Source organism: Mus pahari, chromosome 15 (assembly GCF_900095145.1).
Source record: "Mus pahari chromosome 15, PAHARI_EIJ_v1.1, whole genome shotgun sequence".
Lineage (NCBI taxonomy): Eukaryota > Metazoa > Chordata > Mammalia > Rodentia > Muridae > Mus > Mus pahari.
In genome coordinates, this window is record NC_034604.1 from 6748275 (window position 1) to 6760061 (window position 11787).

Consider the following 11787-nt stretch of genomic DNA (forward strand, 5'->3'; position numbering starts at 1 on the left):
AAAAGAAACATATAATCACAACATTTGTTTCAATACCATATCAACATAGTGAGATGGAAGCTTCTGGTTTCTTTGGAAAGTCAGTTATGACGAATGTTTTGCTGAAGCAGACACAAGTAACAGGAAGTTTTGCTAAAGCAGACAGTTTGTTTTGCTGAGGAGGACACAGGTAAAAGAATGTTTTGCCAAAGCAAACACATGAAAGAAAACATGATGAAGGATTCTTCACTAAAGACACACCTTTACACTGTGTTGCTGAGTTCCACTTTTTGTGGCTCCTCCATAGAGAGAAATGTACCAAAAAAAAAAAAAAAAAAAAATTCAGGTTCCACAGACTCTGGCTGGTTGATGTCAAGTGATACAGATTCACAGTGAGTTTGCCAAGACAGACTCAAGTGGTGAGGCAAGAACTATGGGAGGACTGGATGTTTGGAGGGAACGTAAATCGGATTCTACAGTGAGGAGACATGCATAGCTAGTTTTGCAACACTTTGCTTCTTGGTCTTACACCTTTGTCTTCACTGATCTTCACTTCATTGCTTCATTGAGAAGCACAGCAGAGAACTTCTACTGGCATCCCTATTAGACCTGCTCGCTCCTGCTAACTTGTGCCAATTCAGCAGAGGCCTGGCTATTTCTGTTAGGTTATGCCACCACTGCTGATTCGTGTTTGCTATCCCGACGCTGCTGAACTGGACCGTCAGTATAATTGTGAAGTGTTTGCAAGTGGATCAAGCTGCCGCTGATGATTCCTGTGAACTGAATTACTGATTTCCTGACAACGAAGATTGGATCTGCTCCAAAGAACAATTTCAAACAGGTCCACTTCCCCACTATCCTAATAACCTTTCTCTTTTCTACTACCTCTAGTGGACTAGAAAGGAGGTTAAAACATTTAAGAACCCATATTAAAAGTAGGATTTGAAAATCAAAGCTGGGCTGGAGAGATGGTTCAGCGGTTAGGAGCATTGACTGCTGCTCTTCTGAAGGTCCCAAGTTCAAACTCTAGCAACCACATGGTGACTCACAGCCATCTATCTGTAATGGGATCTGTTGCCCTCTTCTCATGAATGTAAGATGAGCTATAATGTACTCATATACATAAAATAATAAATCTTTTTTTAAAAAGTCCAAGTGTACCGTGTAGAAGAATCACCTGTCAATAAAAAGCTAATGGTCAATAAACTGAGGCGCAGGACTTCTGGCTGAGTCAGGAGATTTTCAATTGGGACTGGGAGGCGGACTTAAGACGAGAAGAGACCAGTCACATAGCTGAACTCAGGTTAGAATAGAAGGTTGAGATCAGTAAAGGAGCCAACACTCAGGTATGGGTGGAAAAGCCCTCAGCAATAAATGGTACTCAACATTTGGGCTCTTAGAATCCATGCTTAGCACCCGAGAAGCCACAGGGAAGGATGGTTTAGCACATTGCTCTATGGGGGTGGGCAGACTGCGCTGTGTGTATAGAACAGCTAAGTCCTGCAGAGAGTAGAGGCCTGTGAGTAATGGGTACAGCAGGAACAGAGCCTCAAGGCATCGTCCCAGGTAAGCACATTGCTCTAGGAAGCCAGTTCTTTACTCAGTAGAAGGTGCTGCTAACGCGGCAGCCCAGTCCTGGCCCACTGCATTCCCAGTATGGTGACCGCTGCCCTAGGACAGCATGGTATGGCATGAAGGCCCAAGACTACCAGCAAGTGCTCATGAGTGAAGGCCTGAAGCTGAACTGTGTGTGTGTTGGGGTGGTTGTGGTTGGGGGGGGGGGTCAGGGAAGCCTGACCATGACCAGCACTCGGCAGAACCAGCGGGGCAGCCCACTGGACCAAGCTGTAGGGGGGTGGAGCCAGCTGCCAACACCAGGTGCTAACTGAACAGCAGAAGGAGCACCATAGACAACCCTCGAAACAAATCCAAACCCAGACACAAGCCTCTGACCAAGCTAAGTAGCTTTGAAATTATGTTAAATGCTAAAGAAACAGAGAAACTGAATGCAGAAAGTCATAGAGAGGGCTGGCAAGATGGCTCAGTGGGTAAAAGCACTAACTGCTCTTCCAAAGGTCCGGAGTTCAAATCCCAGCAACCACATGGTGGCTCACAACCACCCGTGATGAGATCTGACCCTCTTCTGGTAAGTCAGAAGTCAGCTACAGTGTACTAATGTATAATAATAAATGAATCTTTGGGCCAGAGCAAGGAATGAGCGAGCAGGGCTGACCAGAGTGAGCAGAGGTTCTAAAAATTCAACCCTAACAACCACGTGAAGGCTCACAACCATCCGTACCGCTACAGTACGCTCACATACATAAAATAAATAAATAAATAAATCTTTTTTTAAAAAAGGAAAAAAGAAAGTAATAGGGAGAAAGTAAGTCTCTGAAGGAATTAGACATTAAAAAAGAAAAGAATTTTCTATGTTAAAAATGGAGAGAAAAATAATGACAGTGCATTCTGGTTCCCATATTTTATTTCACTTATTCATGAATAACTGTTTTTTCAGTAATGATTACAATTTTATATATATTTGTTAAGGACTGGTTCTGATGCTTTGAAGTAATCAGGCCCCCAAAACTGGGAATCTGAGTGTCTAAATACTGAAGATCCTTGTCTCCAATCGGTTTTTGATCATCAATAAACAGCCAGTGGCCAATGGCTGGGCAGAAAGATTGAGGTTGGACCTTTAGATTTGTGCAGGCTAGAAACTGGGAGAAAAGGAGGAACGGGAGAATCGCCATAATTAGGAGGGAGATGGATCAGATTAAAGATTTAGAGACACAGAAGGAAAATCATCTGAAATGTAGGTGAGAAGAAATACAACCCCCAGAAGGGCTGCCCAGAAGCATCTTGGGCAGCAAAGACTAAGGAGCTGCCCAGAAGGAGCCAGGGCAACAAGATGAAATATAGCATTAGAGGGTGCTAAGCCAGGAGTACCAGAGAGGAAATGTGTGCTAGCCCCAGGGAGGATTAGAACTGCCCAGTCTTTGAGCTAGTCGAGGCATTTAAAATTAACTGGCATGGGGGGGGGGGGGGGGGGGTCTTTCATTCAAGAATCCAGAAGGCTCCGGTGGGTGGCTAGGAATGCTACATACCAGGAGCCATAGCAGTGTAGCAAAAATTACAACTACATATTCTTTTAAAGAGAGATCAAAAGAAGGCAGACTTAGATAAGGAACTGAAAAAAAAATAAAAAAGCCTTGCTCTGTTGCAAACAATAGAACAAAATGTAGACAATCCTTTGAATCATAAAGTTTCAAACCTAAATTTCAAAATTTTCAATCCAAAGCCTAAAGTACCACCATGTAACAAGACTAAAATAAGGCAGTCTACATCTGTTATAAAACCTAAAATGGGAACTGGAGAGTTGGCTCAGTGGTTAAGAGCACTGACTGCTCTTCCAGAGGTCCTGAGTTCAAATCTCAGCAACCACACAATGGCTCACAACCATCTGTAATGAGATCAAATGCCCTCATCTGGTGTGTCTGAAAAACAGCTACAGTGTACTTATATATAATAAATAAAGAAATCTTTTTAAAAAATAAAAAGTAAAAAAAAAAAAAAAAAAACTAAAATGATTTTCCCAGCCTTGTTAAGGGAATTAAATGGAGATGAGAAAAATCTACAAAGGCTTGAAAAATTAAAATGGCAACCTATAGAGAGACAATATACTGAGTTAAAAATACAGATTCTGCTTAATGAAGTCACCTTAGAACAATGTTATGTAACAGCTGGTATGTTTCATTTTGTAGTTTTTTAAATATGTACATACATTAATATACAGTTGATGCATGTTCAAAATTCCAAGGAGCTTCTGTCTTGAATTCTGAAAAATCTGATTCTAAGATCGCACATTTATTAGACGTGATGGCTATCTTGGAAGTGCCCTTACAGATTGAAGCTAATGATGCTCTGACACACGTATCCATTAGAATACAACAATATTTTAGACATTATGGCATGAAACATGTTACTGGCATATCTCACAATCCTACAAGACAGGCAGTTGTAGAGAGCTAACCATACATTAAAGGAGATGCTTAACAAACAAAAAGGGATAACAAAGACTCCCCCAGAGATAGTAGTGCCTTATTGACTTTAAATTTTTTAAATGTTAATGAACAAAAAACAACAGCAGCTGAGAGACATGGGATTATGAAAAACTGCTAAATTAGAATAGCCCATCTATTTTAAGGATGTCCTAACTTCAGAATGAAAGGCAGGAAATGTGTTGCATTTGGGGAAGAGGTTTTGTCTTTGTTTCAACAGAAGAAAAGCTATGGATTCTATCCAAATTAGTAAAGATTATATTTGACCAGCAGGCCACCAGAAGATCTAGGCTGCACACATAAAGGAAGAAACCAAAAAGAATGCCGTGGGTAACATATATACTGATCCCTTTACATGGGAACAGCTCTGAAACTGAGACACGAATGTCTCCAGCCAAGACTTCAGCTAAGAACAGCCAATAAATCTTGTTGGCTACAAAGTCCTCAGGACTTATCATGTCATCCTTTCATGTGACATGAATGAAAATATATATTACAGTTTGGTTACAGTCCAAACTAACTTAAAGACAGATGCCTTACCTGCTCAAACAAAGAGCAGAGAATCATCTTTAGCTGCACTGTACACACCACACATTCCATACATGTGTTAAGGCAGAAATGTATATTACCTTTGAAAGTTTATATGTTGAAAGTTTGAAGATGCTAAGAATAATGCTGAGACGCTGAGACATATCAGCATCCTGCTTCATCCAACCTCAGACCGCCTCAATAGTTGTTTCATCAAAACTTGCTTCTAGGACAGCAAAATGGCGAAGAAGCACCTTTGTTCTGGTCTGTCAGACTGTTCCAATCAGGACTTCAGTCAAGCCCTTGCTTTCATACCAAACAGAGCTTGGACAGCAAGTGCTGCAGCTTGCTTTCTTAAGACTGGCCAATATCCTGATTTTCTTAGGGCCCCCAAAGGAGATGATGTTCCCAGACAGCAAGAAGCAACTTTAGAGGACAAGGCCCCATTCCTAAGAAATGGGGTGGGTGGGTTTTGGTCATTCAGTGGGTGATGGATATTTGTTGTTATTTAAAGGAGGGTTAAATGGTCCTGGACAGGGAGGAAACAAAGTAAGGGAAGTTGGATTCAAGGATCTCTTTTTCTCTTCGTTTTTCTTTCCTCTATCTCTTTCCTATCTAATTTTAGGGAGAAAGGAGAGAAGGGGTGGAGAGAAAAAAGGGATAAGATAGGAATATATATATGAATGATATAGGAGTTCTAAGACAACAAGGGCTACACAGAGAAACCCAAGTAGGAGAGGGGACACACAACTTAGAGCTGGAACATTGGTCAGCAGTAAGTAGCCCTTGCTACTCTTCAGAAGACCTGGATTCAGTCCCCAGCACCCACTAGACAGTGTAAAACACCTGTGACTCCAGTGTCAGGGAGTCTTATGCCCTCTTCTGGCCTCCATGGACACAGACATATATACAGTATACATATATACATGCATGCATGCATACATACATACATACAAGTAAACACCCATACACATAAAAATAAGTAAATATATATATATATATATATATATATATATATATATATATATTGTTTGTTTGTTTGTTTTTTCAAGACAGGGTTTCTCTCTGTAGCCCTGGCTGTCCTGGAACTCACTCTGTAGATCAGGCTGGCCTTGAACTCAGAAAGCCCTCTGCCTCTGCCTCTGCCTCTCTGCGCCTCTCTGCGCCTCTGTGCCCCTCTCTGCTCCCCTCTGCCCCTCTGCCTCTGCCTCTGAAATGCTGGGATTAAAGGTGTGCCCCACCACTGCCCAGCAAGTAAATATTTTTAAAAATAAAAGCAAAGTTGTACCTGCCTATTGTGTATGAAAGGTTCTAAGTTTAATCTCCAGTAATGCTCTCTAAACACACACACACACACACACACTCATGTATGCACACAAAATAATTTTTGCTCCGCAGTTAGGAACATTGGCTTCCAGAGATTCAGTCTAGATTCTCAAAACCAACAGGGACGCTCACAACCATCTATAATTGCAGGTGTCTCTCCACAGTCTAAATGATTCCAGAGGCCAGTGACGTGACTCAAGCAGCCAAAGGTGCTACTGCCAAACCTGATCACCTTAATCCAATCCCAGAACATCGACTCTCATACATTGTCCTTTATCTTCAATCACACAGTATCTTTCCCCCAACCACCCCCTCATATACACACCTTTCCCCCAACCACCCCCTCATACACACACACACACACACACACACACACACACATATGAATGAATGAATGAATGAATGAATGAAAACATGAGTGGGTTTCTGATCCCAGAGCAGCCCCCAAATAGTCAATAATAAATCAGATTTATCGATTTGGTCACTATTAACATTTTTAGACTAGATAAAGGCCCTGTTGCGAAGAGCTGTCTGTGTGAATAGAGGGTGTATAGAAGCAGTATCCATGGCCTATACTCATGACAACAGCATCCCTTTTCCCAGTATTGTCAAAATGTCCAGATACTGCCAAATGTCCAAAAAAGGCAAATTCACCTAGTTGAGACAAAAATGATTAGCAATTACAAAACACCTACTATTTAAGGAACTGAAACAAGGTAAGGCAAATCCCAGAGCTGAACCAAGTCCTCCGCACTCCTCTGAGTCCTGAACTACACTCAGGTCTATAGGGCCTGCTGTGGTTCCTGGTAAAGCAATATTCAGTGGCTTCTGTCTTTCTCTCTTACAAGCTCCAGCTCTACAGTCATCTTTTCTTTATTTGAATCTCTGTGTAACTTTCCAATGAACTCTTATAATTTAAGGTAATTTAAGATTCTCTCATGTTCAAAATGCCAGCAAGGGCTGGCAAGATGGTTCACAGCAGGTAAAAATATTTGCCAAAACAGCCTAGTTACTTGAAACCCACATAAAAGTGGAAATCTCAAGAAAATTCACCCCATACCTACATACTCATCATTCCTGCATTTGCACACGCACACGCACGCACACACCTCTAATACCAAGAAATGTGAGTCTCACGCATACTAGGCAAACACTAGCACTGAGCTGCATTGACAAAACTTTCTGGTATCATACATGTCAACTTAAATAATTGTCAATCAACTCATGATACTATGCCCTTTCTCCACCCTCTCACTAGGCTTAAGAATTGAGTAGTGAGAAGGGAGGGTGATGGCCCCGCCTTTAATCCCAGCACTTGGAAGGAAACAGCAGGTGGATCTCTGAGTTTGATGCCAGCCTGGTCTACAGTGAGTTCCAGGATAGAAAAAATACTCAACTATTATAAGAAAACATTATTTTGAATTATGCAACCCTAGTCACTTTCATTTCTAGGACAAATATAATCAACTCTTGTGTTTTGATGAATTACCAAGTCAAAAAAAAAAAAGATCATCCTGCAAAGAGAGTTAACTGTACTCAGCTTTAGTGTCCTTTCTGTGAAGCATAATTTATCAATTTAAATGGAGACACAAAACCCTTACATGGGACAAATATTAATAAAATAAAATAAATTGACAACAATAGGGGAATATTCAAGAGGCTTCATCCTTCCCTGAAGATCTAGAGGCAGTTAGTTAATGGCTGGTAGAGGGAGAGACATTTTCTTTTGAGTGCAAGCACTCTAAGATGTGATCCCATAAAAATCCGTAACTAGGGCTGGAGAGATGGCTCAGTGGTTAAGAGCACCGACTGCTCTTCCGAAGGTCCTGAGTTCAAATCCCAGCAACCACATGGTGGCACACAACCATCTGTAATGAGATCTGATGCCCTCTTCTGGTGTGTCTGGAGACAGCTACAGTGTACTTAAATATAATAATAAATAAATCTTAAAAAAAAAAAAATCCCTAACTAGGGCCGGTGAGATGGCTCAGCGGGTAAGAGCGCTGACTGCTCTTCCAAAGGTCCTGTGTTCAGATCCCAGCAACCACATAGTGTCTCATAACCACCCGTAATAAGATCTGACACCCTGTTCTGGTTCATCTGAGTTAACTACAGTGTACTTATTTATAATAATAAATCTTTGGAGCCGGGTGTGGTGGCGCATGCCTTTAATCCCAGCACTCGGGAGGCAGAGGCAGGCAGATTTCTGAGTTCGAGACCAGCTTGGTCTACAGAGTGAGTTCCAGGACAGCCAGGGCTATATAGAGAAACCCTGTTTCAAAAAAACCAAAATAATAATAATAATAAATATTTGGGCTAGAGCAAGCAGGTCCGACCTGAGCAAGGAGAGGTGCTAAATTCAATACCCAACAACCACATGAAGGCTCACAACCATCTGTACAGCTACAGTGTACTCATATACTTAAAATAAATAAATTTTAACTTTAAAAAAAAAAAGTCTAACTAAACTCACTGGTATCCCCCCCTCCACACACACACACACATCATGACAAGAAAAGGGAACTAGTTGAGAATGAGAAAAGAGTGGCAGGGGAATAAGAAAGAGTAAGGAGAAAATATGATAGAAATATATTAAATGTTTGAAATGTAATAATAAAATAACTATATATAACATACTAATCAGAAACTTGCAAAATTTCTTTCACTCCAAAATCATATTGCTGCCTGGTGTGGCACCACACACCTTTGGTTCCTTCTGGTGCTCGGGAGGCAGAGGCAGGAGGATCTCACAGTTCAAGGTCAGCCTGGGCTACACGGAGAAACAGTCTCAGAAAGACAAGAAAGAAAGAAAGAAAGAAAGAAAGAAAGAAAGAAAGAAAGAAAGAAAGAAAGAAAGAAAGAAAGAAAGAAAGAAAGAAAGAAAGAAAGAAAGAAANGAAAGAAAGAAAGAAAGAAAGAAAGAAAGAAAAAAAGAAAGAAAGAAAGAAAGAAAGAAAGAAAGAAAGAAAGAAAGAAAGAAAGAAAGAAAAGCTGAACGAGGTAAAACAATATGGTGTTTCCCTCAGAAAGGGATTACGTAAATGCTAATAAGCCAGGACAAATTTTGTTCAAAGAACTATGATTCTAATGCCCTGGCCTAAGAGGAACATAGTGCCTTTTAAAAGGAGGGACAGTGTGTCTAGTACAATTTGTTTCCTCAGATGCTAAAGCTCTGAATTAGGAGCTTCCAAATTAAACACTTTTTGTTTTGTTTTATTTTGTTTTTTTAATGAAAGTCTCTGAAAATTTTAGTTTTTTTCAAATTAAAAAAAAAAAAAAAAGGCATGTGTTAGTACCCTATGTAAAACACAATCAGAGAAACTGAATACAGCTTAGTTCACTTAAGTCTTGGTGAAGTATTTCACCAAGTTTCTTATTTCTGGTCCTAGAGACTGAACCTAGCGCTTGGTTTATGTTGAGCAATATAAACAGAACCGTACCACAGAGTCCATTCCTGTATTTGCTTATTTATGTGTATGTATACTGTGGACACCCAAAGACTTCAAGTCAGTTCTCTCCTCCCACATGATCAGAGATTAAACTCAGCTTGTTGGTCTTGGCCCCTCATTCCTACTTTTCAAAAATTTAGATTGGGAGAGAAGGGATAGAGGTCACATTTTATAATTTTACTAAATAAGATACTGTTTTGCGCTGAGCATTAGCGGCACGCGCCTTTAATCCCAGCTCTGGGGAAGCAGAGGCAGGTGGATCCGAGTTCCAGGCCAGCCTGAATTACAAGGTGAGAAAAGGGAAAAGAGGGGAAAAAGCTATTTTGTAATTTGTAATACCATTTAGGTACTATACGCTGCCATTGCTTCCTGCTACAAGAAACTCATTTCAGCTGACTTCTTCCATCTTCCTACTCCCCGGCCTACCACGACCCACGACAAAATTCTATGCCCGTCTAATTTTTCACAAGGCTCCACTTAGAGGCGGGGTGTGGAGATCCGATTTTCGGACTTTTGGTAACAGACAGACTGGCTACTCTGCCTCTGCAAAATAAAACCCTGGCTATAATTATAATCTAAGACCCAATTCACTTCCGCTCGCATCTCCCTCCCGACACGAAACTTCCCTGAAGCCCTCAAAGGACCTATTTCTACCTGTCCCCGGGCTCCCATCTCGAGCCTGCGTTATTTCCTGAAATGGGAAACCGGGACATCGCTCCCTTCCCAAGATGAAGACCCGGAGCCGGGATCCCCCACACTCGGTTCAGGCCGGGTCAGCAGGAGTCTCCGGGGCCGCAGCCCGACTACTACAGGAGGCAGGGGAAACCACGGCGGAAGGAGGACGGACGGACGGACGGACGAACGGACAGACGGACGGAGGGAGGCGGGGACCAGGCCCGGGCTACCTGCGGGTCGGAGCGCAGGCGGTCCGCAGTCGCCATGGCTGCGCGCCACCTCCAGCCGTCCGAGGCAGCCGGCTCCTCACGAGCCGTGACAGGCGGCCGGCAGCGGCAGGTGACGGGCAGCCGCCCACCTCGGGCGCCGGCGTCTGCGAGCCGCCCGGCTGGCTCCCGGGGGGTGTGAGGAGCCGGGACCCACGAGGAAGGGGTGTGCGGCAGCGCGACCCCGAGGGCGGCACGCCAGGACAGCCGTCCGTTCCCCGCGGGGGCCGGGAGCGGGTGGCGAAGCGGCGGGACCGCGGGGGCTGCTCACGTACCTTCCTGCGGCGCGGCCGGCGGTTCTCCTGCAGCCCGCAGGTCGCCGCACATCCGGGTACCCGGAGACACTCAGCTGCTTCTGCGGCGGCCGACGCCGCCCCGCGGCACCGACACCAAACTTCCGGCGGTGGCGACGCCTCTGCCGTCAGATGGGAGTTACCTGGGGCCGCCGTGGGTGCGCTTGCGCGGCGCCGGGCTTCGGGCCCCAAGCCGCTCCGCTGACGCGCCCAGGAGACGAAGATGGCCGCCACGCTCTCCGCGTGTCACGCAGTTTTCACTCGGGCCGCGACAGCCGGGCGTCGGGTGGATGGCAAGCGGGCGTCCACACTCAGCGCAGGCGCGTTGGGAGGCCTCGCGTGCGCGCCTCCGCGGGTGGACGCCTGACGGGGAGGAGGCAGCGCCCCCTGTTGGTGGCGGCTTGTCCACGCGGTCATCTCCGGCCACACACCCACTTTGGGGCCGGTTAGATGGCTCAGAAGGTGAACCTGCCTGCGGCCAAATAAGACAACTGAGTTCGAGCCCCATGGTGGAAGAAGAAAGAGAACTAACTCCTGCAGATTGTCCTCTGACTTAAACACTTAAACATGCCAGCCATTGCATATGCACCCACACATGCATAAATGAAAATTGTAACAAATGTGTAAAACCCCTTTAAAATAAATTCACTCAGGCCCCAAATGTTGATGATTTGCCACAGGTTCCAGCACTTTTTTTTTTTTTGGTTTTTCGAGACAGGGTTTCTCTGTGTAGCCCTGACTCTCCTGGAACTCACTCTGTAGACCAGGCTGGCCTTGAACTCAAAAATCTGCCTGCCTCTGCCTCCTGAGTGCTGGGATTAAAGGCGTGTGCTGGTTCCAGCACTTTCTGTGGGATCTCTTCCAAGAGAGTTATCCTTTGATCTTTAATAGGGGCCAATGTAAAGAAAAGGGGCAGGCTCCAATATCCATTCTCTTTCACTTCAAGCTACACTAGAGCACACAAGGATTCACCCTTTTTAATCAGGGCTTTGTACCTGAGAGCTAAGAACCTGAACAAAACCATGGGATTCCACTACGTTTAGTGAAGGTGATATTCAGACTGACATTTAGAAACTTCCAACTAAAGAGACAAAAGTAGTTTTCGTTTTTCTGAGACAGGGTTTGATGTAACGTAGACTGCCTTTTCAGTTTCTATGTAGTTTAGAATGACCTTGACTTCCATCCTCCTGTCTCCACTTCCCAAGCTCTGAGC

General features: G+C 43.9%; 1 protein-coding gene across 2 annotated transcripts in view; it reads right to left on the reverse strand.

Moving 5' to 3' along the window:
- Esco1 (establishment of sister chromatid cohesion N-acetyltransferase 1) overlaps positions 1-10883 on the reverse strand; it is a 47042-nt gene extending 36159 nt beyond the window's left edge. The window contains exon 1 of one of the 2 annotated variants that reach the window (XR_002381069.2): positions 10557-10871. The gene's annotated coding sequence lies outside the window, so the exon portion shown is untranslated. Of the gene's footprint in view, positions 1-10556 lie in introns of both variants that reach the window. The other variant, XM_021214860.1, reaches the window with a different exon arrangement.
- Positions 10884-11787: the final 904 nt, after the last annotated feature.